This window comes from Ovis canadensis, chromosome 22, assembly GCF_042477335.2.
Source record: "Ovis canadensis isolate MfBH-ARS-UI-01 breed Bighorn chromosome 22, ARS-UI_OviCan_v2, whole genome shotgun sequence".
Taxonomy (NCBI): Eukaryota; Metazoa; Chordata; class Mammalia; order Artiodactyla; family Bovidae; genus Ovis; species Ovis canadensis.
The window spans coordinates 24,198,288-24,223,361 of record NC_091266.1 but is presented as its reverse complement, the minus strand read 5'-3'; the positions used below and the strand labels follow the sequence as shown (position 1 = coordinate 24,223,361).

General features: G+C 42.0%; 1 protein-coding gene across 48 annotated transcripts in view; it reads left to right on the top strand.

The window, feature by feature from the left end:
• The window catches only part of SGMS1 (sphingomyelin synthase 1), a 335,925-nt gene that overhangs the window by 191,242 nt on the left and 119,609 nt on the right, over positions 1 to 25,074 (top strand). For 37 of the 48 annotated variants that reach the window (XM_069567867.1, XM_069567875.1, XM_069567893.1 and 34 more), the window contains one exon: positions 18,984 to 19,064. The exons of the other annotated variants lie outside the window; for them this stretch is intronic. The gene's annotated coding sequence lies outside the window, so the exon portion shown is untranslated. The remainder of the gene's footprint in view (positions 1 to 18,983; positions 19,065 to 25,074) is intronic. 48 annotated transcript variants of the gene reach the window in all.

The window sequence follows — 25,074 nt, the reverse complement described above, 5'->3', positions numbered from 1 at the left end:
GCCAAATTTGGCCGGAGACTAGTTTTTGTCAGTAGAGTTTTATTGGCATACAGCCATGCTCATTCATTTTCATGTTACCCATGGCTGCTTTTGGACTGTAATGGCAGAGCTGAATAGTTTGAAAAGATATCCTATGCTGTGCAAAACCAAAAATATTGACTATTTGGTCCTTTATGGAAAATGCTCAAATTATGTGCATTAAAATCTATAGCACCCCCCTCATAATCAATATTACTGAATGAAAGCCTTTTAAAATGTATGTTTAAAATCAGACTTATTGCTTTGTGAAATTAAAGGAAAGATCAGATGATAACTGTAGAAACTAGAGACATTTTTATTCCTGTATGACAAAATTGTGGGTAGCATTTTTGTCACTGTACTTTCTATGGTAGAAATGGATGCAATTGATAAAAATACAGACGTGGCCAGGCTCAAGATAACATATATTATTGAAAAGTGTAACCTGTTTTGTGAAAATAATGTGACTACCAAAGCTGAGGAATTTTCCATTATCTTGGATTAGGGTACAACAGTAGAGAAGGTTACCTATGTGGTTTTGTCTGGAAAGGAGATGGTGGTTTGAGGTCCAACACAGAGAAGAAAGTGGAGGAATAGCCTTGTCTTTTAGACACCATGTGATACTGAGTTCAAAGAGTAGGTTCACTGATGACCCGCTCTGCAGATGCTTTGTCGAACTGTGTAGTTTATGTACTTGCATCTCTTTGAGGAGGGTTTTGTTTTACTTATTTTGTGAAAGAAATATTTACCTTTTTCCCAAAGATCTTGTCACCCATTTCTGTTTTAAAACTTATTGGTGCCAGGGCTTGAGAGGATGGACAGTTGACTAATACCCCTGTTTCTCACCCAGTTTTGAGACTAATGGCTAGACCAGCCAATGGGAGGCAGACAAGCACAAGTTTATTAGGACTGAAGCTGATTAGAGGACTGCGGCTAAGTGGGTTTTCTGGAATTTCACACTCAAGTGAGACCAGTTTCCCCTCATAGTGTTGGAGGGAGCAGCCTGGACTGCCCCCTAGCCTCATCTGTGGGCAGGCCAGCACTGAAAACAACTCAGGAGAGTCCGGGCCATGTTGTACAGACCCTGCCCCCAGACCCACCTTCCACATGGTTCACTTCTCACCTGGGTGGGGAGGAAGCTGGGAGGAGACTGGACTGTCCGGCTAATGGAAAGTCCTCCACATGGAAACTTGAAGCCTGGGGAGTGGAGGTTTCTGCTAAGGCTTCAGTTAAATGTGCCTCTTGAGTGATTGTGCCTGCCTTGTCAGTAACTCTCTCTCAGTTTTATCTTCTGTAAAACTACGATAACGATAGTAACAGGCCTCATAGTGCTCTTGTCAAGATTAAATGAACCTGTGAAACATTTAGAAAAAGTCCCGCGTGTGGTAAACAGTGTGTTTTTACCTTGAGTAATATCAGTATTTGTAATACTCTGTCAAAGCATTAACATGTAGTTAAAACAAGGGTTAAATCACTCCCTGCGAGGGTAATACCCGTAGAGTATAAGTTCATGCTGAGGAGAGAAAACTGCTGGCTGCCTAGAAGAAAATAAGACCTATTTCTTTTTTGTTTGTTTTAAACATGTATTTGTTCTCGGTGCTGAGAGGAAAAGGTTAGGAAGGAGAATGTGGGATGAAAGACCTCTTTCTTTTAGGCCATGGAAAGTGTTCCCTATGAGACTTCTAGAAGGATACCACCTGTGGACGCTTAACCCCTTCATTTTCATAACTCCCGCTGTTGCCCTATAGGCAGGATTATTACACAGAAACACAAGTTGATTTTTATTTTAAATATAGAAGTTTCTGGGGGAATAGGGAGCAGGCCATTCAGTTCAGTTCAGTTCAGTTCAGTCGCTCAGTCGTGTCCGACTCTTTGCGACCCCATGAATTGCAGCACGCCAGGCCTCCCTGTCCATCACCAACTCCTGGAGTTCACTCAAACTCACGTCTATCGAGTGGGTGATGCCATCCAGCCATCTCATCCTCTGTTGCCCCCTTTTCCTCCTGCCCCCAATCCCGCCCAGCATCAGAGTCTTTTCCAATGAGTCATTAAATCTCCATTTTTAGTAGTCTACCAAAAAAAAAAAAAAAAAAGACCACTGGAAATCTTGGTCTCTACAGTGGTTCCTTGTTTACATGTGGCTACTTCTGTTGAAAATATTAATAAAGATTATTTAGGTCCAAATAGTTTCCTTTTATACAGCCTATGCCTATGCCAAAATGTCTGTGTAATGAATACATCTGTGCAGTGAATCAGTGAATTTAGGAGTGGAGATTTATAAAGCAGTAGAATAAATGCACTTGCATAAGTGTTTTTTCTATGCCTCCTTGGATTTTCCTTTATACTTAGCATTCATCAAAAAAAAAAAAAAAGAAAAGGCAGAGCATTCATAAGAAAAGGCAATCTATTTTAGGGGCATCTCAGTTTACTTATCTGAATGGTCTAGTGGTTTTCCCTGCTTTTTTCAATTAAAGTCTGAATTTGGCAATAAGGAGTTCATGATCTGAGCCACAGTCAGTTCCTGGCCTTCTTTTTGCTGACTGTATAGAGCTTCTCCATCTTTGGCTGCAAAGAATATAATCAGTCTGATTTCGGTGTCGACCATCTGGTGATGTCCATGTGTACAGTCTTCTCTTGTGTTGTTGGAAGAGGGTGTTTGCTATGACCTAGGCATTCTCTTGGCAGAACTCTATTAGCCTTTGCCCTGCTTCATTCTGTACTCCCAAGATCAAATTTGCCTGTTACTCCAGGTGTTTCTTGACTTCCTACTTTTGCATTCCAGTCCCCTATAAAGGGAACATTTCATGCAAAGATGGGTTCAATAAAGGACAGAAGTGGTAGGGACCTAACAGAAGCAGAAGATATTAAGAAGAGGTGGCAAGAATACACAGAAGAACTACACAAGATCTTCACCACCCAGATAATCACGATGGTGTGATCACTCACCTAGAGCCAGACATCCTGGAATGTGAAGTCAAGTGGGCCTTAGGAAGCATCACTACAAACAAAGCTAGTGGAGGTGATGGAATTCCAGTTGAGCTATTTCAAACCCTAAATGATGATGCTGTGAAAGTGCTGCATTAAATATGCCAGCAAGTTTGGAAAACTCAGCAGTGGCCACAGGACTGGAAAAGGTCAGTTTTCATTCCAATCCCAAAGAAAGGCAATGCCAAAGAATGCTCAAACTATCGCACAACTGTACTCATCTCACATGCTAGTAAAGTAATGCTCAAAATTCTCCAAGCCAGGCTTCAGCAGTACATGAACCATGAACTTCCTGATGTTCAAGCTGGTTTTAGAAAAGGCAGAGGAACCAGAGATCAAGTTGCTAACATCCACTGTATCATCGAAAAAGCAAGAGAGTTCCAGAAAAACATCTCTTTCTGCTTTATTGACTATGCCAAAGCCTTTGACTGTGTGGATCACAATAAACTGTGGAAAATTCTGAAAGAGATGGGAATACCAGACCACCTGACCTGCCTCTTGAGAAACCTATATACAGGTCAGGAAGCAACAGTTAGAACTGGACATGGAACAACAGACTGGTTCCAAATAGGGAAAGGAGTACATCAAGGCTGTATACTGTCACCTTGCTTATTTAACTTATATGCAGAGTACATCATGAGAAACACTGAGCTGAATGAAGCACCAGCTGGAATCAAGATTGCCAGGAGAACAAAGACAGACATATAGATCAATGGAACAAAATAGAAAGCCCAGAGATAAATCCACACACATATGGACACCTTATCTTTGACAAAGGAGGCAAGAATATACAATGGAGTAAAGACAATCTCTTTAACAAGTGGTGCTGGGAAAACTGGTCAATCACTTGTAAAAGAATGAAACTAGATCACTTTCTAACACCGCACACAAAAATAAACTCAAAATGGATTAAAGATCTAAATGTAAGACCAGAAACTATAAAACTCCTAGAGGAGAACATAGGCAAAACACTCTCAGACATAAATCACAGCAGGATCCTCTATGATCCACCTCCCAGAATACTGGAAATAAAAGCAAAAATAAACAAATGGGATCTAATTAAAATTAAAAGCTTCTGCACAACCAAGGAAAATATAAGCAAGGTGAAAAGACAGCCTTCTGAATGGGAGAAAATAATAGCAAATGAAGCAACTGACAAACAACTAATCTCAAAAATATACAAGCAACTTATGCAGCTCAATTCCAGAAAAATAAACGACCCAATCAAAAAATGGGCCAAAGAACTAAATAGACATTTCTCCAAAGAAGACATACGGATGGCTAACAAACACATGAAAAGATGCTCAACATCACTCATTATTAGAGAAATGCAAATCAAAACCACAATGAGGTACCACTTCACACCAGTCAGAATGGCTGCGATCCAAAAATCTGCAAGCAAGAAATGCTGGAGAGGGTGTGGAGAAAAGGGAACCCTCCTACACTGTTGGTGGGAATGCAAACTAGTACAGCCACTATGGAGAACAGTGTGGAGATTCCTTAAAAAGTTGCAAATAGAACTACCTTATGACCCAGCAATCCCACTTCTGGGCATACACACTGAGGAAACCAGAATTGAAAGAGACACATGTACCCCAATGTTCATCGCAGCACTGTTTATAATAGCCAGGACATGGAAACAACCTAGATGTCCATCAGCAGATGAAAGGATAAGAAAGCTGTGGTACATATACACAATGGAGTATTACTCAACTGTTAAAAAGATTTCATTTGAATCAGTTCTGATGAGATGGATGAAACTGGAGCCGATTATACAGAGTGAAGTAAGCCAGAAAGAAAAACACCAATACAGTATACTAACACATATATATGGAATTTAGGAAGATGGCAATGACGACCCTGTATGCAAGAGAGCAAAAAAGACACAGATGTGTATAACGGACTTTTGGACTCAGAGGGAGAGGGAGAGGGTGGGATGATTTGGGAGAATGGCATTCTAACATGTATACTATCATGTAAGAATCGAATCGCCAGTCTATGTCTGACGCAGGATACAGCATGCTTGGGGCTGGTGCATGGGGATGACCCACAGAGATGTTATGGGGAGGGAGGTGGGAGGGGGGTTCATGTTTGGCAACGCATGTAAGAATTAAAGATTTTAAAATTAAAAAATAAATAAATAGATAAATAAAACAGACAACCAACAAGAACCTACAGTATAGCAGAGGGAACTCTGCTCAGTGTCCTGTGGCAGCCTGAATGGGAAATGAGTTTTGAGGAGAATAGGTACATGTATATGTATGGCTGAGTCCCTTTGCTGTTCACCTGAAACTATCACAACATTGTTAATCAGCTATACCCCAGTGCAAAATAAAAAGTTAAAAAAGAAAGAAAGAAAAAAAAAAAGATTGCCAGGAGAAATATCAATAACCTCAGATATGCAGATGACACCACCCTTATGGAAGGCTTTGAAGAACTAAAGAGCCTCTTGATAAAAGTGAAAGTGGAGAGTGAAAAAGTTGGCTTAAAGCTCAACATTCAGAAAACTAAGATCATGGCATCTGGTCCCATCACTTCATGGGAAATTGATGAGGAAACAGTGTCAGACTTTATTTTTTGGGGCTCCAAAATCACTGCAGATGGTAATTGCAGCCATGAAATTAAAAGACGCTTACTCCTTGGAAGGAAAGTTATGAACAACCTAGATGGCATATTAAAAAGCAGAGATATTACTTTGCCAACAAAGGTCCGTCTAGTCAAGGCTATGGTTTTTCCTGTGGTCATGTATGGATGTGAGAGTTGGACTGTGAAGAAAGCTAAGCACCGCAGAATTGATGCTTTTGAACTGTGGTGCTGAAGAAGACTCTTGAGAGTCCCTTGGACTGCAAGGAGATCCAACCAGTCCATTCTGAAGGAGATCAGCCCTAGGATTTCTTTGGAGGGAATAATGCTGAAACTGAAACTCCAATAGTTTGGCTACCTCGTGTGAAGAGTTGACTCATTGGAAAAGACCCTGATGCTGGGAGGGATTGGGGGCAGGAGGAGAAGGGGACGAAAGAAGATGAGATGGCTGGATGGCCTCACCGACTTGATGCACATAAGTTTGGGTGAACTCCGGGAGTTGGTGATGGACAGGGAGGCCTGGCGTGCTGCGATTCAGGGGGTCACAAAGAGTTGGAAAGGACTGAGCAACTGAACTGAACTGCACAGTTTACTTTAAAAATTCCATGCATTGCTTTTGAAAATGGGTTGAACATTTAATGTTAATGTCTATTCAGTGTTATTTTTCCCTCTTGCCACAGATCTTAGTTTTGTTTTTTTTTTTTAAACTTTTTACTTTGTATTGGGGTATAGCCCATCCTAAAGGAAATCAGTCCTAAATATGCTTTGTAAGGACTAATGCTGAAGCTGAAACTCCAATACTTTTGGCCACCTGATGCAAAGAATTGACTCCTTAGAAAAAACCCTGATGCTGGGAAAGATTGAAGGCCGGAGGAGAAGGGGACAACAGAGGATGAGATGGTTGGATGGCATCACCGACTTGATGGATATGAGTTTGAGCAAGCTACGGGAGTTGGTGAAGGACAGGGAAGCCTGGTGTGCTGCAGTCCATGGGCTTGCAGAGTCGGACACGACTGAGGGACTGAACTGACCTGAAATGATAGCCCATTAGCAGTGTCACCATAGTTTCAGGCGAACAGCAAAGGGACTCAGCCATACTTATCCACGTAGCCATTCTCCCCCAAGCTCCCCTCCCATCCAGGCTGCCACGTGACACTGAGTAGAGTTCCACATGCTGTAGAGCAGGTCCTTATTGGTTATCCATTGGAAATATAGCAGTGTCTACACATCGATCCCAAACTCCCTCACAGATCTTAGTTTTTACACGTCGGGGCTTTGTAGAGTCAGAGAAAGTTAGTCCCCATTTTGTTCCTCACAGAATGTTTGATACCACTGATTGTATTATGTTTGGAGTTGAAGATGAGGTTTGGTAGCGTTAGGTTGTTCACTTGTGTTCGACTCTTTGCAATGCTGTGGACTGTAGCCCGCTGGGATCCTCTGTCCATGGAATTCTCTAAGGAAGAATACTGGAGTGGGTAGCCATTTCCTTCTCCAGAGGATCTTCTCAACCCTGGGATTGAACCTGGGTCTTCTGCATTGCAGGATGGTTCTTTACTGTCTGAGACACCAAGGAAGCCTCGAAGTTTGGTAGACATGAGCACAAAGAGGCCTGGGAAACAGGAGGTCCAGGCTGTGCTCCTGTGTGATGCTGAACAGGTTTCCTCAAGTCTCTGGGTCTATATGTCATTATCTGTCAACTCTGAGGCTAAGACAAAAAAACTAATGAGGATATTCCAGCATTCAAATGATGTGATCATAGGATTTCCCTACCAGTTTCTGTGTGTAGCAAGACGGCCTATTTAGGTAAGAGATCTCTGGTTCAGTGAGTCATAGCTGTTTGCTCTGCCTGAGAATTGTTACTGGAATTAATTTGTAGAAGCTGTTAGGTATTTGCTCAGCAGATTTCAAACTACATGTTTGATTTTTTCAGGAGCCCATATTAGCAACTGGATGGAACTTTAGATGTTTGAATTTTTATTCTGTCTTCAAAAATACTGCTACAGAAAGTAGAAAGTCTCTAATGTGTCTCTCTAAATATGTGTTTTATAGTGTTTAGTTCATTATACCAGATTTAAGATACAATTTTACTGAAATTATTTATAGGTAGGGTCATAGTATAGCTCATAAGATGCTCAAAGTTGTTTTGCTGGTTCTTTTCTTCTTTTAATTAATTAAATTGAAGTATAGTTGATTTATAATATGTTAGTCTCTGGTGTACATCAAAGTGATTCAGTTTGTATATATGTGTGTGTATATATATATGGGCTTCCCTGTGGTTCAGAGGTAAAGAATTTGCCTACTAGTTCAGAAGATGCAGGCTAGATCCCTGGGTCAGGAAGATCCCCTGGAGAAGGAAATGGCAACCTACTTCAGTATTCTTGCCAGGGAAATCTCATGGACAAAGGAGCCTGGTGGGCTACAGTCCATGGGGTTGCAAAGAATCTGGACATGACTTAGTTACTAAACAGCAACATTTTTTTAATATATACATATATATACACACACACACATACACATACATACATATTTTCTCAGATTCTTTTCCCTTACAGTTTATTATAGTCAATTATAGTCAATAATTCCCTGTGTTATATAGTAGGATCTTGTTTATCTATTTTATTATATAGTGGTGTGCATCTGCTAATCCCAAACTCTTATTTATCCCCTTCCCACACCCCTTTCCCCTTTGGTAATCATAAGTCTGTTTTCTATGTCTGTGAGTCTGTTTGTGTTTTGTAAGTAAGTTCATTGGCATCATTTTTTTAGATTCCACTTATGAGTGGTATCAGGTATGTCTTTTTTTTGTCTGGCTTACTTGACTTGCTATGATAATCATTGGGTCCATGGATGTTGCTACCAATGACATTTAATTGTGTCAGTGTTTGGCATGTTAAATAGCCTTTGCAGGCCGGGCAGGGAACCTGACTGCCATTTATAAAGCTGTTATTTCCTTGATAATTATAATCTACGTTGTCTTCGAAATGACTAAAAAAAAAGGATGACAGGATGTGTGTGGTAAGAGGGGAAACTGAGGGTCTGAGTCAGAGGTAGTTGAATGGGAGGATGCATGCCAGTGTGATGGCAGGATCACTCTCCCAGGCCCTGGCCCCTGACCTTCTGCTTGCTTCCCCTCCTCTCTCAGAAGAACAAGTGGTTGCGTCAGGAGCCTGTGCGAACTCCCTGCTATATTGGCCATGCATAGCTGCATGGCAGCACCACTACCAACTTCGTTGCTGAATTAGTGCATAAACCCTCTGGGACAGTTTCTGTGTGTCAGGGGTCTGATTGTGGGTTGTCTTGGTACTTTATAAGGCTCCAGCCAGGGTGTCAGCCGGGGCTGCTGTCTCATCTGAGGCTCGAATGTGGAGGGCTTTCTTCTGAGATCACGTAACTGATGGCAGAATTCAGTTTCTGGTGGGCTCTCAGTTGCTTGTTCACTGACAGCTGGAGGCTGCCTTCCGCTGGCTCTCGCTATTGGCAGTCCACTGCTTGGCAGCTTGCTTCAGCCTTTCCCACAGAGAATCTTGCTGCAGAATGGACGTTACTGCCTCATGTGATATAACTACGTGCCTTGTCATTCAAGTCCCACTTGCAGTCAAGGGAAGAGGGATTACACAAGCATGCATAATAAGAGATGGTGGTTACGGGGACTGGTTTGGAGTCTGGCCAGGAATATGACTTCTTTTTCACTGCTTTCCTCTCTGGGTATTCTTCTACTTAACTTGGGGGCATAGTTCTTCTGTCTTATCCTTTCCTTCTGACCAGCGTGGGGAATTCAGCACCCTGGTGGCCTTTCTTCAACTCTTTTCTTCTGTAGAAACACCAGGGAGAGGTAGCAGGAAACTCAGTTTTGATAAGAAACTCGCATGCTTTGGGGGTTCTCCTGTAACAGCTCGTACTTTGTGTGTGTGATGTGATTCCTGGCAGGTGTTTCTGAGTCATAATGCGGCTAACATAATGATTTAAAAGGCATCTTCTCAGCTTTTCTTTCTTCTGTTCACTGTTGTCTTTAAACAAGTGCTGAAGCCCAAAGCTAGTTCACTTTCCCAGGGCCATCCTTTTAGAATTCTTGCTATGACTATGTTTTAGATTTTAATTTAGAATCATTGGCCCTGTTAGCTGCCCATTTGTGTCATTTCCCTTATTGCCCTCTTCTCTTCAGTCATCTTTACCGGGTTTCTTGCCTTTCTCTGGCCTGCTCCTGGGCTGCGACTTGGTCCGTCTCCAATTACCCCTCTTCCTCATTGCTGAGGAGATAGCACAGTATCGGGTTAAGAGCAAGGACTGAAGCCAGGCTCCCTGGTTTTGAATCTCAGCTTTGCCATTTATTAGCTGAGGAATCTCGAGCACGTGATGCAGTTTTGTTTCCAGGTGGCTGCTGTGAACTGTCCTGATTTTCTCACGGGCCAACATGCCTCTGCTCTCACTGTGCTCCCAAGACACGTGCACAGATGCGAGAGTGACGTGTGCTCTACTGCTCACTGAAACTTTCAGTTCATTTCAGTTCAGTCACTCAGTCGTGTCCGACTCTTTGAATCCGACTCCATGAATCGCAGCACGCCAGGCCTCCCTGTCCATCACCATCTCCCGGAGTTCACTCAGACTCACGTCCATCGAGTCCGTGATGCCATCCAGCCATCTCATCCTCGGTCGTCCCCTTCTCCTCCTGTCCCCAATCCCTCCCAGCATCAGAGTCTTTTCCAATGAGTCAACTCTTCGCATGAGGAGGCCAAAGTACTGGAGTTTCAACTTTAGCATCATTCCTTCCAAAGAAATCCCAGGGCTGATCTTCAGAATGGACTGGTTGGATCTCCTTTAGATGAAGGCTTTTTTTCTGGTGAAGTAGGCCAGAACGTTTCTGAGCTTATGAGGACACCTCTTTTTTTGGTTAGTGTTGCCTTGGAACCTGCAAACCTCCTAAAGAGGAGGATAGTTCACTTCTTCCAATAGCACAACACTTAATGAGCGCTTAGTGTTTGCCATGAGCTTCGTAAAGCTGTGTGCAGGCAGTCTATCTTTAGCCCATAAAGCAACAATGAGTTGTAGTGCTACTGTTTTTCTCAGTCTATTGATGAAGAAATAGAAAAGTGAAAGTTTAAGTCGCTCAGCCATGTCTGACTCTTTGCGACACCATAGTTTGTAGCCCATCAGGCTCCTCTGTCCATGGGGTTCTCTAGGCAGGAATACCGAGGCTCAGGGGAATTTAATGACACCCTCAAGGTCTTCAAGGTAGACTGAGGAGTGCAGTTCTCTGTGACTGCAAAGCACATGCTTTTAATAACGGAAGGACACCATCTGCCACAGAGAAAATCTAAGCACTTTTCATGAACTCTTTAGGAGAAAAGAGGCCAAAAATGCAAAGCAATCATGTCTTACGATACAAGTAAATTTCCTGTCTACTCCTGCCGTCTTAGTGCAAAGGCCATCCTCCAGCGTCTCAGGTCTCAAATGATCTTGGCTTTGATGCCCTCCAGTCACCTTCTACCTTCAGGAAGTGTGGCCTCACCCTCGAAGATAAAGTGGGTGTTCGAAAAGGTCTGTGTTCTTGTTAGCCAGATTCCTTCATGACTGTGGTAGAATCTTAACATTGTATGTGAGGTGTGATTAAGAAATACTGGGTTTTTAACTATCCCACCCAAGACTTTACATATCCAGATTGTTCTCCGTAAGTGCCTCAGCTAAGTTAATTGATTTATTCTGGTGAAACTGCCGTTGCACTGCATTCTCTCAAATGAACTTCACCTCAACCACCTGATAACTCCTTCCCCACCTCCAGTAGAGAGCACAGTGTCTTCTGCCAACTGCATAGTCCATAGCTGAAGTCACTGCTGATTCTTTCAGATAACCATGGTGGTGGCAAATGACCATCTTTGAGAAAGAATTGGATTCCTAGAACCTATTAAAATGCTTTCCATCATCGCAAAGAATGTGTTTTTGTTTAACAATCAGGAGCAACTAAACTGTAATGAGACATTTTCTTGTGGGTTTTGACGGTCCAAGAAGAGTATGCAATTTTCTCTGAGCCGTCAGCATCACAAGGAGCGAGTTCCAAAGAGACGAAGGGGATCAGGAGTACTTTTGTAGATAGAAAGTTCTGTTTAAACGTGGGTATTGCTTCACCTCTCAGCCTTTGTTTCCTTGAAAACATAGCTGATAAATTCTTACTATTGTTGATGAGGCTGTGATGCAAAGCTCACCTTGGAGATAAATAGGTGGCCTGCCAGTCTCAGTGTGGTTTTTATTCCCCACAAATGCCCGCCGAGTGCTTGGCATTATAATGCAAACCAGAAGAATTAACACTAGTGGAAATGATTCTTTCCCTCTTTTAAAAATTTATCATCAAAAACAGAAACTTGCTACTGATACAAAGAATGCCAACAAATGTATAACTAGAACTTCTGGTTTGCATGTTCGTAAAGGCTGCCAGCGAAAATGGAGATGTTTCTTTAACACTTCATTAGGATCAAAATAGAAGTGTTTCATGTTGCTGTCAAAAGTATCACTTGAAACTCCTTCCAAAATGTTCACCTACAGAAAGAGTCTGAATTTAATGGACTCAATACCATAATTGCGTTGGTAGCTATGAATTTAATAGACTATCATGCTGGCACTAGCAAACACAATAATTATATTTGGGGGACATATTCTGTGGTGAACACTGTACATGTCTTATCTCTAATTTGCACAACTACTCTCCAGGGGGATGTATTATTGTCCCCATTTTACAGACCTGGAAACTGAGGCTTAGTAATTAAATTATTTGGCAAAGACCACATTGCTGTTGAATAGCAAAGGGTAGAGTTCACGCTTATGTGTTTTAAGCTTACATCAAATCCTCTGCATTTTCCATGCTTTTAAAAGGCTTCCGTGCCAAGTGACCTGGACTATAAAGCTATGGCCAGCCTATGAGCAAGTTCCTCTGTGCTGGGTATAATCTATAAATCTTTGACTCTTCATTCCTTCCCTGCTGTTTTTGTTGGTATTGCCAAGAACTAGGAAGTTTTCTGTATTGGTGTGGTGTTTTGCATTTCTCTCCCTTCTTTATGCACCTCTCACACACTCACATACACACATACACCCTAATGGTCTGGATAACTTGGAGATTCTACCTGTTCTGTAACTGAGGTGAACTGTGTCTCATGGTATCTCAGTGCATGGAGCCATTTAATAATTAATATTATCTCCTGTCTCTGAACTTCTTTAACACTGATGCTTCAAGGGAGGAAAGATAACAGGTTCCTCTTTTATAAGTGTTGTCTACTTGGAGCCGTATGTTCTTCACATAAAATGAGCAGTCCTTGCGTTCTGCTTGGTAGAAGTGAGATGTTTTCATTTGGGCTGTATTGTAAAGGGAAATTGGAACTTCATATCCCTTGTTGGTGGGCCCTAAAATGTTATGAAATTGAAAAACAGAAGTAAAACATAGTCTGATCACCCTTTCAGTAAAAGGGGGACAGTTTGCTGAGTGTAATCCATTCAGTTCAGTTGCTCAGTCGTGTCCGACTCTTGGCGACCCCATAGACTGCAACACGCCAGGCCTCCCTGTCCATTACCAACCCCTGGAGTTTACTCAAACTCATGTCAGTGATTCTATCCAACCATCTCATCCTCTGTCATCTCCTTCTCTCTGCCTTCAGTCTTTCCCAGCATCAGGGTCTTTTCAAATGAGTCAGTTCTTCCCATCAGGTGGCTAAAGTACTGGAGCTTCAGCTTCAGCATCAGTCCTTCCAATGAATATTCAGGACTGATTTCCTTTAGTATGGACTGGTTGGATCTCCATGCAGTCCCAGGGACTCTCAAGAGTCTTTTCCAACACCGCAGTTCAAAAGTGTCAATTCTTTGGCTCTCAGCTTTCTTTATAGTCCAACTCTCACATCCATACATGACTACTGGAAAAACCATAGCTTTGACTAGGTGGACCTTTGTTGGCAAAGTAATGTCTCTGCTTTTTAGTATGCTGTCTAGGTTTGTCATAACTTTCCTTCCAGAAGTAAGCATCTTTTAATTTCATGGCTGCAGACACCATCTGCTGCTACTGCTACTGCTAAGTCACGTCAGTCGTGTCTGACTCTGTGTGACCCAATAGACGGTAGCCCACCAGGTTCCTCCGTCCCTGGGATTCTCCAGGCAAGAACACTGGAGTGGGTTACCATATCCTTCTCCAATGCATGAAAGTGGAAAGTGAAAGGGAAGTCGCTCAGTCGTGTCTGACTCCTAGCGACCGCATGGACTGCAGCCTACCAGGCTCCTCTGTCCCTAGGATTTTCCAGGCAAGAGTACTGGAGTAGGGTGCCATTGCCTTCTCCAGCAGTGATTTTGGAGCCCCCAAAAATAAAGTCTGCCACTGTTTCTCCATCTGTTTGTCATGAAGTGATGCGACCGGATGCCATGATCTTTGTTTTCTGAATGTTGAGCTTTAAGCCAACTTTTTCACTTTTCTCTTCCACTTTCATCAAGAGGCTCTTTAGTTCTTCTTCAAATTCTGCCATAACAGTGGTGTCATCTGCATATCTGAGGTTATTGATATTTCTCCTGTCAATCTTGATTCCAGATTGTGCTTTATTCAGCTCAATGTTTCTCATGATGTATGCTGCATATAAGTTAAATAAGCAGGGTGACCATGTACAGCCTTGATGTACTCCTTTCTTGATTTGGAACCAGTCTGTTGTTCCATGTCCAGTTCTAACTGTTGCTTCCTAACCTGCATGCTGATTTCTCAGGAGGTCAGGTGGTCAGGTATTCCCATCTCTTTTGGAATTTTCCACAGTTTATTATGGTCCACACAGTCAAAGGCTTTGGCATAGTCAATGAAGCAGAAGTAGATGTTTTTCTGATGACCCAAATGATGTTGGCAATTTAATCTCTGGTTCCTCTTGCTTTTCTAATTCCAGCTTGAACATCTGGAAGTTCACAGTTCATGTACTGCTGAAGCCTGGCTTGGGGAATTTTGAGCATTACTTTGCTAGCGTGTGAGATGAGTGCAATTGTGCTGTAGTTTGAGCATTCTTTGGCATTGCCTTTCTTTGGGATTGGAATGAAAACTGACCTTTTCCACTCCTGTGGCCACTGCTTCCTTTTCCAAATTTGCTGGCATATTGAGTGCAGCACTTTCACAGCATCATCTTTTAGAATTTGAAATAGCTCAACTGGAATTCCATCACCTCCAATAGCTTTGTTCATGGTGATGCTTCCTAAGGCCCACTTGACTTCACATTCCAAGATGTCTGGCTCTAGGTGAGTGATCACACCATCGTGATTATCTGGGTCGTTAAGATCTTTTTTGTACAGTTCTTCTGTGTATTCTTGCCACCTCTTCTTAATTTCTTCTGCCTCTGTTAGGACCATACCATTTATGTCCTTTATTGAACCCATCTTTGCATGAAATGTTCCCTTGGTATCTCTGATTTTTTTGAAGAGATCTCTAGTCTTTCCCATTGTATTGTTTTCCTCTATTTCTTTGCATTGATCACTGAGGAAGGCTTTCTTATCTCCCTTTGCTATTCTTTGGAACTCTGCATTCAAATAGGTATATCTTTCCTTTTCTCCTTTGCTTTTCACTTCTCTTCTTTTCATAGTTATTTATAAGGCCTCCTGAGAAAACCATTTTGCCTTCATGCATTTCTTTTTCTTGGGGATCATCTTGATCCCTGCCTCCTGTACAATGTCATAAACCTCTGTCCATAGTTCTTCAGGCACGCTGTCTATTAGATCTAATCTCTTGAGTCTATTTCTCACTTCCACTGAATAATTGTAAGGGATTTGATTTAGGTCATACCTGAATGGTCTAGTGGTTTTCCCTACTTTCTTCAATTTAAGCCTGAATTTGGCAATAAGGAGTTCATGATCTCAGCCACAGTCAGCTCCTGGTCTTTTGTTGTTGTTGTTGCTAACTGTATAGAGCTTCTCCATCTTTGGCTGCAAAGAATATAACCAATCTGATTTCGGTGTTGACCATCTGGTGATGTCCATGTGTAGAGTCTTCTCTTGTGTTGGAACAGGGTGTTTGCTATGACCAGTGCATTCTCTTAGCAAAACTCTATTAGCCTTTGCCCTGCTTCATTCTGTAATCCAAGGCCAAATTTGCCTGTTACTCCAGGTATTTCTTGACTTCCTTCTTTGCATTCCAGTCCCGTATAATGAAAAGGACATATTTTTTGGGTATTAGTTGTAGGTCTTCTGCATATCTGAGGTTATATCGATAACCTCAGATATGCAGGTGACACCACCCTTATGACAGAAAGTGAAGAGGAACTAAAAAGCCTCTTGATGAAAGTGAAAGAAGAGAGTGAAAAAGTTGGCTTAAAGCTCAGCATTCAGAAAACTAAGATCATGGCATCTGGTCCCATCACTTCATGGGAAATAGATGGGGAAACAGTGGAAACAGTGTCAGACTTTATTTTTTTGGGCTCCACAATCACATGGTGATTGCAGCCATGAAATTAAAAGACGCTTACTCCTTAGAAGAAAAGTTATGACCAACCTAGATAGCATAGTCAAAAGCAGAGATATTACTTTTCCAACAAAGGTCTGTCGAGTCAAGGCTATGGTTTTTCCAGTAGTCATGTATGGATGTGAGAGTTGGACTGTGAAGAAGGCTGAGCACTGAAGAATTGATGCTTTTGAACTGTGGTGTTGGAGAAGACTCTTGAGAGTTCCTTGGACTGCAAGGAGATCCAACCGGTCCATTCTAAAGGAGATCAGTCCTGGGTGTTCTTTGGAAGCACTGATGCTAAAGCTGAAACTCCAGTACTTCGGCCACCTCATGGGAAGAGTTGACTCATTGGAAAAGACTCTGATGCTGGGAGGGATTGGGGGCAGGAGGAGAAGGGGATGACAGAGGATGAGATGGCTGGATGGCATCACTGACTCAATGGACGTGAGTCTGAGTGAACTCCAGGAGTTGGTGATGGACAGGGAGGCCTGGCGTGCTGCAATTCATGAGGTCACAAAGAGTCGGACACGACTGAGCGACTGAACTGAACTGAACAGTAGGTCTTCAACCTTTTGAAGGAGGTCCCCATTATCTTCATTACCTCCACCATAGTTTGGCCCCAGGCATATAACAGGGAGGGAACACTGCCCCACCCATCAATAGAAAATTAGATTAAAGATTTACTGAGCATGGCCCCACCCATCAGAAGGAGACCCAGTTTCCCCCTCAGTCAGTCTCTCCCATCAGGAAGCTTTCATAAGCCTCTTATCCTTCTCCATCAGAGGACAGACAGACTGAAAGCCAGAATCACAGAAAAGTAACCAATCTGATCACATCGCCCACAGCCTTGTCTAACTCAATGAAACTATGAGCCTTGCTGTTTAGGGCCACCCAAGACCGACGGGTCGTGGTGGAGAGCTCTGACAACATGTAGTCCACTGGAGAAGGGAAAGGCAAATCACTTCAATATTCTTGCTTTGAGAACCTCATGAACAGTATGAAAAGGCAAAAATGTAGGACAGTGAAAGATGAACTACCCAGGTTGGTAGTCGCCCAAAATGCTCCTGGAGATCAGTGGAGAAATAACTCCAGAAAAAATGAAGAGATGGAACCAAAGCAACAACACCCAGTTTTGCATGTAACTGGTGATGGAAGTAAGTGGAAGTGAAAGTTGCTCAGTCATGTCCGACTCTTTGCGACCCATGGACAATATAGTCCATGGAGTTCTCCAGGCCAGAATACTGGAGTGGCGAGCCTTTCCCTTCTCCAGGGGATCTTCTGAACCCGGGGGTCGAACCCAGGTTTCCCACATTGCAGGAGGATTCTTTACCAGCTGAGCCACGATGGAAGTAAAGTCCAACGTTATAAAGAGCAATATTGCGTAAAAATCTGGAATGTTAGTTCCATGAATCAAGGCAAATTGGAAGTAGTCAAACAGAAGATGGCAAGAGTGAACATCGACATTTTAGGAATCAGCAAACTAAAGTGGCCTGGTGACTCAGATGACCCTTATATCTACTACTGTGGGCAAGAATCCCTTAGAAGAAATGGAGTAGCCATCAGAAGTCAACAGAAGAGTCTGAAATGCAGTACTTGGATGCAGTCTCAAAAATGACAGAATGATCTATGTTCGTTTCCAAGGCAAACCATTCAATATCACAGTAATCCAAGTCTATGCCTTCTCCGGTGTAATCCATTGGTCCACAAATTATATGGATCACCAATATCTGAACTGGAAGTATGGACAAACTAGCAAGTCTGAGGACTGAGTGTCCCTTGTTAGATTAAAGCATGCTTAACTTTGGCAAGTCATGTCTTTCATTTTATTTAATCTGAACAACCACACAGTATGGTAGGGGCCATTTGATCCTCTTTCAGAAATAAAGAAATTGAGGCTGGGGAATGTGAATGGATTTTCCCAAGGTCATGTGACCAAAAAGTGGTAGGACTTTGAGCAAAGCTTTTATCTAGGCATTGTCCTTTGACAGATGGTGGTTTGGGTGGCCAAATCATTTATCTCTTCTATCTTGTAATCTTCAAACAGTTTGTGAAATAGAGCAACAATTCAAATGGGAATCAGCATAGGTAGTAACTTAATTATTGATAAAAGCAGGATTGGAAATCTCAGAAGTGTCATTTCCCTCTGTCTCTAAAACATGCATTGGACCCCCAGTAACCCTAATGGAGTCATCCTAGTCCAGCAACTCTGCTGGAGAGAAGCCAACAGAGAGAGCTGGCTGGTCCTCCCAGAAACTGGCTGCTGTTGTCCTGTTTACTGTGGGGAAATTAGCTTGACTCCTGGTGTTGGAGAGAACTGGGGGGAGACCCTTGCTGCCCAGCTCAGTGTGGGGCCTCAGCACTAAACCAGTGGTTCCTCTAGACTTCCCAAGTGGTTGAAAGTGAAGTTGCTCAGTCGTGTCCAACTCTTTGCAACCCCATGGACTGTAGCCTACCAGGCTTCTCCGTCCATGGGATTTTTCAGGCAAGAGTACTGGAGTGGGTTGCCATTTCCTTCTCCAGGGGATCTTCCTGACCCAGGGATTGAACCCAGGTCTGCTGCATTGTAGGCAGTTGCTTTACCCTCTGAGCCCCCAGGGAAGCCCAAGTGGTTAGTCACTCACTTTTGAGAAGGAAGAAGGGGTTCGGGGAAGGGGAGAGAAAGTGGCTTACTCTAATACTGCTTTCTTCCCAAGAGGCAGACTAAAAATTTCTTCCTGAAAACATAAGGGAGGGTATTTTAAAAGTCTTCACCCCAACCCCCCAACAGTAGAAATAGTGCTCTTTAAAGATTTTTCTCTTGAGGTGATCTTCTGTGTTGTTCTCTCCTGCCTTTTTGATTTTGGAGAGAAAGGAAGAGACGACCACAGTTCTCTCTAAGTTATAAAGAAGTGGGAAGACTAATGTGGTAGAAGCCGAGAAATGGACTTTACGAGACGTCTGATCAGATTCGCTCTTCTCATGGCAGGTGGTGGAAATGCACACGAACAATGGGAGAAGCCGGTAACTTATAGGAGGCCAAGATGACAAGAATTTTAAACAATAATCAGTGAGTAAAATTTTGTTAGCTCTTTGGCATTCTTTTGACTACAGGGTGAATTGTCTGTAAGAAACAAAGTTAAAATAATAGCCCAATTAAATACCTTAAAAGTTTAAAAAAGAAAATTTTGAAAAGTTAAGTATCTGAGTATGTAAATACTTCAGAAATTTGGTGCCAACATTTCAGAGATTGCTTTGCATTGTTCTTTCTTGGCAGAGTGTCTCATTTTAAGTTGGGTGTGTCAGTTTGGTGGATAGAGTATAAATATTAAGAAAACTGAAAGGGGATCCCTCTTACATTAACCTTGGACTTAGCCTGTCTCAAATGCGGATCCTTCTTTCTTCCACTGTTTCCATGGGCCTTCTTTCTTACTCACTTTTTGTGGGTACATTTTGGAGGTAAATATGCAGAAACTTGGTGAATATGAAAAATTTGAGCTCTTTGTCTATTCCTCTTCAATGTACCTTTTTCTTTTAACACATAAGAGGCCATTAGAATTTGCAAATTATGTGACAGTTATACGTGATTGGTTTTGGTTTCATTATGGTAGTCATAATGTTAGTGAGTAGGTAGTTGGTGGGAAGATCATACGTTTTTGAGTCAGACATTCACACACCTGACTCTGGCTATTGTGCTTTTAGTCCTTACTCAGCCTCTCCACCTCAGTTGACTCATCAATTTCCTGGATTTGATAATATTTCTCATGAAATGAAAGACTATTAGGATAGTACTTTGTGCTGTGACTGTTACATTACAGGGCCACAGTAAAAGTAGTTACTTTCCATCCTTATATTTGCATCATGATTTATAGTTTACAAACCTTTATTTGGATTTAGGAGACTGACCAGCTCAACTTCCTGAGCTACTGTCAGGCAGTGGTGGGTAAACATTGCAGATATTGATATGCAAGTAAATGTTCAGAGTCAGCCCTGATTGGGGGGCGGGGGGCGGGCGGTGCTTTGTAGCTTTTGCCAATTTCTGTAGTGTGAACACTCCCACCATCACTGATTTCATGCTCCCAGCAAGCATTACTGCCAGCAGAGTTGAGAAGTGATTGCAGGAGCACACCTTTAATATGATTTCCTACCAACCAGGTGCAATCGTTGCAAAGAACATCAAAGATCATTGATCATAGTAAAACAGGAAATGATGTGTTTTGAGTACTTATGATCTTTGTTTCTAGTATAGTTTATTTTAATTGTTTTGGACAAGGCAATGGCACCCCACTCCAGTACTCTTGCCTGGAAAATCCCATGGACAGAGGAGCCTGGTAGGCTGCAATCCATGGGGTTGCTAACAGTCAGACACGACTGAGCGACTTCACTTTCATTTTTCACTTTCATGCATTGGAGAAGGAAATGGCAATCCACTCCAGTGTTCTTGCCTGGAAAATCCCAGGGACAGGGGAGCCTGGTAGGCTGCAATCCATGGGGTTGCTAACAGTCAGACACGACTGAGCGACTTCACTTTCATTTTTCACTTTCATGCATTGGAGAAGGAAATGGCAACCCACTCCAGTGTTCTTGCCTGGAAAATCCCAGGGACAGGGGAGCCTAGTAGGCTGCCGTCTATGGACACGACTGAAGCGACTTAGCAGCAGCATTTTAAATGTATGTTTATATAATTCAGCATTTACTGATGGTGTGTTTAACAATCACCTTGCCCCAAATCCTGAGAATATGCAAGGTTTCAAGGGACTGATACATGAGCTGGCCTCAGCACACCAATGGTGGTAAGTTTCCTATTGTGAAGACATTTCCAAGCCAGAAATCTTCAATTATCTTTCTCAGCCCTAGTGGTAAGCGTTTGGTTTGGTTGATAAAAGCAAAATCTGCTTTTGGATCCATGCTAGGTAACCCAAGTTGTCATACCCCCACAGCTGCTGGCAAGAAGATAAGTACAAAAGATCAATCCAGAATTTAGATCTGTTTTCTTAAGTGTGTGACTAGAGTGCTCATGTTATTAACTCAGCTTTGTAACTGGCCCCTGGCACCCCTCACTTCTGGCTTCTGAGTGATAGTGTGTGGAGGTAAGTCAGACTGTTTACTCTCGTTTGAACTTTTTCTTTCCCTTCTTTGTACTCCGGTGAGTCTGCATTTCCTCAGGTAGTGACACTTTGGGGACCAGCAGCCAAGGTGCCTCTTGACTAATGATGGCATGTAGCTTCGCTTTTGATCCAGAAATTAAGAAAAAGGAATTGTCTCCAGAGAGAACGAACCAAAACCAAAAACCTGAGCAGTTTAAAGTTCACACCGGCTGGATTAAGATCTTAGGGAGTAAAATGGAGAGAAGCAAGGAAACTGGATCAGGTATCTCAGTGTTTCTTCTGGAAGCAATTTCTTCAGTCTTGTCACTTGCCCTTTAGAAGGGAACAATTGAAGCCTGAAATTGCTAAGTAACTGCTAAGATCGTGGTGCTTGTATTTATTTTAAATCTCACCCACCTAGTTCTCAAAACACATTCTTTATTGAACCTTCAAAAAAAAAATGCCTTGGCTATTTCAAAACCTTCGTTTATGTCAATTCCCTGAATCAGACTTACATAATCTTAAAACATGTATTTCCCTTATTTCTTCCTAAAACAATAGATATTTATATTTCCTACCGAGTCAGGATTGGACTTGGATTATTATAAAAGTAATTCTTGTCCTTTTGAAGAGGAAGCTCATGGATAGAAATCTGAGAGACTAATTTCTGGACTAAGAAATATTGACTTATATCTTAAGCTGAATAAGGGTGTCTTTGGTAACTCTGAAAACAAACATGGGAATAATGATTAATAGAGAAATGTTCCCACAGATAAAATACCCTGACTGATAATTTCTCTCTCCAAAATGGACCCTATGCATCTTCCAAACATCCCCACAGTAGATGACTTTTTGATTAGAGCACTAGGTGTACAAATGTCAAATGTGCAGACTTTGTAGCCTTGCTTTATGCTCAAATCAACATACTCAGTAGTGTCTGGAGACTCCAGAGTCATGGGTCATTAGGACAGATTCCCTGCTGACGCAGATGGTTAAGAATCTGACTTGGGTTCCATCCCTGAGCTGGGAAGATACCCTAGAGAGGGGAACGGCTACCTACTCCCAGTTTTCTTACCTGGAAAATCCCAGGGACAGAGGAACCTGGAGGGCTACAGTCCATGGGGTCACAAACAGCTGGACAGGACTGAATGACTAAGCAGCAGTAAAAATAAAACAGGCTTAGTCCACTTATTCAAGAGTTGATAATCCAGTCTGAACCAAGAAAATGGTCATTTCAAAACAAGTGTGGTAAATGTTATGATAGATACATTAAATACTCAGGAAACAGACAAGACAGAGGAATTACCTGTGTGATTAAAAGTGGGCTGGGGTGGGGTGTTCAGGAGCAGATGACATTTGAATTGGGTATTTAATGATTAATGCCTTTTAATTAAAATGCCTTTTTTCGGTTATAAAGTTAACAATGCTAACTGGAAAGAGTGTTAAAATGTGAAAATTATTAAGATTAGAAAACTCATTATCACTACCCAGAGATACGATTAGGTATTTTTTATTTTTATTTTTTGTATTTTGCATACTGTTCCTATGCCCAAATTAGATATTTTTCTCCCTAAAATGGATCATTATCAACATTACTTTGAAACCTGATTAGACTAACAATAAACTGAGACCACGCCAGATCAATAGATATAATCTACATCATTTTTGTTACTGTTTTATAGCATCCCATGTATATGTGATCCGTAATGTATTTAGCCATTTCCTTACTAGTGAGCATTTAGTTTGTTTTCAACTTTCCATTCTTTTAAAGCCCACTGTGATGAACGAACATCTTTGTGTATGCACTGTGGTACACTAACCAATTATTTGGACAGGATCTTTGAACAGAGTGTGTAGGGAATACGCTAGGTAGAACAAACAGTTTTTGAGCCAAGAGAGAGGTGGGAAAGGGAGATTCCATTCTGGGGAAAGGCCAGAATTGTAGTTTGGTTGAATGCAAAGAGAGAAGGCAGGTCGTGCTAATTTGGACCAGAGGTAGAAGACAGAGGTAGAAGCATCTTTGATGTTAAGTCCTTTATTCACTCTCAGTTGGGAGCCACGTGTGGAATCTCTATCATACTTGAAATGAAGACTGTCTTTAATTGCCCTTCATTTCTCTTGTTTGGGAAGAAATAAAAAAATAATAGTGCTGCCTTCTGAAACTTCTTGAGAGTCTTAAGAAACTGACCAGTCAGGAAGTAAACAAGTAAGAGAAGTCATGGGGAAAGTACGTGTTTGTGCATAGAAAAAACTCGACTAGGGGAGCTTATGGTTTTGACAGGGGAAGAAAATATCATTAATAAATGTATTTTCTACTTAAGAAATTTAAACAAACTTTATGATTAAATTTAAAGATAATTTGGGAAAGATATAGGATAAGGGATAAATATCATAACTTAATACGACTTTATATTTAGCAAGTACTTTTATGTGCTTATGTGTTTTAAATACATTGTTTTACTTAATCTCTCAACAACTGTCTTAGAAAGTGTCTAAGATTATCTCCATTTTGTGGGTGAAACCGAAGTCTCAAAGGCTGCTTCGGTGAGAGATCACGAGAATTGGGTTCCAGTTCAGGCGCCACTGGGGCCTTGGGCAAGTCCTGGGATTGCAGTAGGATGGCTGTCAGAATACAGTGAGACACACCGAGGAAACCAGAACTGAAAGAGACACGTGTGCCCCAGTGTTCATCGCAGCACTGTTTATAAGAGCCAGGACATGGAAGCGACTTAGATGTCCATCAGCAGATGAATGGATAAGAAAGCTGTGGTACATATACACAATGGAGTATTATTCAGCCATGAAAAAGAATACATTTGAATCAGTTCTAATGAGGTGGATGAAACTGGAGCCTATTATACAGAGTGAAGTAAGCCAGAAAGAAAAACACCAATACAGTATACTAACGCATATATATGGAATTTAGAAAGATGGCAATGATGACCCTGTATGCAAGACAGCAAAAGAGACACAGATGTATATAGCGGACTTTGGACTCGGAGAGGGAGAGGGTGGGATGATTTGGGAGAATGGCATTGAAACATGTATACTATCATGTAAGAATCGAATCGCCAGTCTATGTCCGATGCAGGATACAGCATGCTTGGTGCTGGTGCACGGAGATGACCCAGAGGGATGTTATGGGGAGGGAGGTGGGAGGGGGGTTCATGTTTGGGATAGCATGTACACCCGTGGTGGATTCATGTCAATGTATGGCAAAACCAATACAGTATTGTAAAGTAAAATAAAGTAAAAATAAAAATTAAAAAAAAAAATAAATGAGGGAGAAAAAAAAAAAAAGAATACAGTGAGACAATATCTGCAAGCTTATGAGAACAGCGAAAAGCACCATAGAAATGAAGACTGCTTTTTATAATAGGACACCTTCTTCTCTAATTACTGAAGGGAAGAAAACACTTCTCTAGCCGTTTTCCATTCCCTTTGCCATAGGTTACATTACCATCAAAACATTTGCTGTTCCTTCCTACCCATGCTCCATCCTGTGGGAGAATTATGCTGTCACACCCACTGAGGGTTGAGCCCCATGGCTGTCTTGGCCCTTGGACTTATAAATAACAATGGCATGTGCCATTTCCAGGCAGAAATGGAATCCAAATTGCCTGCTTCTACCATCTCTCTTCTCTCTTTGCATGAGATCAACCTTTTCCAGTTAGGGCTGCCACTTCTGCCTTGGTCCCAGAGGGAAAAGGACATGGAGCCCAGTCTCAGCTCACCTGCAGAGAACCAGACAGGAGTCAGAAATAAACCTTCCTCTGTTGTTGGCTTCTAAAATGTTGGCTTTACTTGTTACTGCAGCATAATTTAGCCTAAACAGATACACCCTTTTCACCCCTTAAGTACCACCCTCTCGCCCTTTTAGGACACACACAAATACACTGTACAGAGAGCACTGTTGTGAAGTTGAGAAACAGTGCTCCCCATCATCAATTGTATTACACTCCCTCTCCTGCATTGAAGAGGCCAACCTTCATC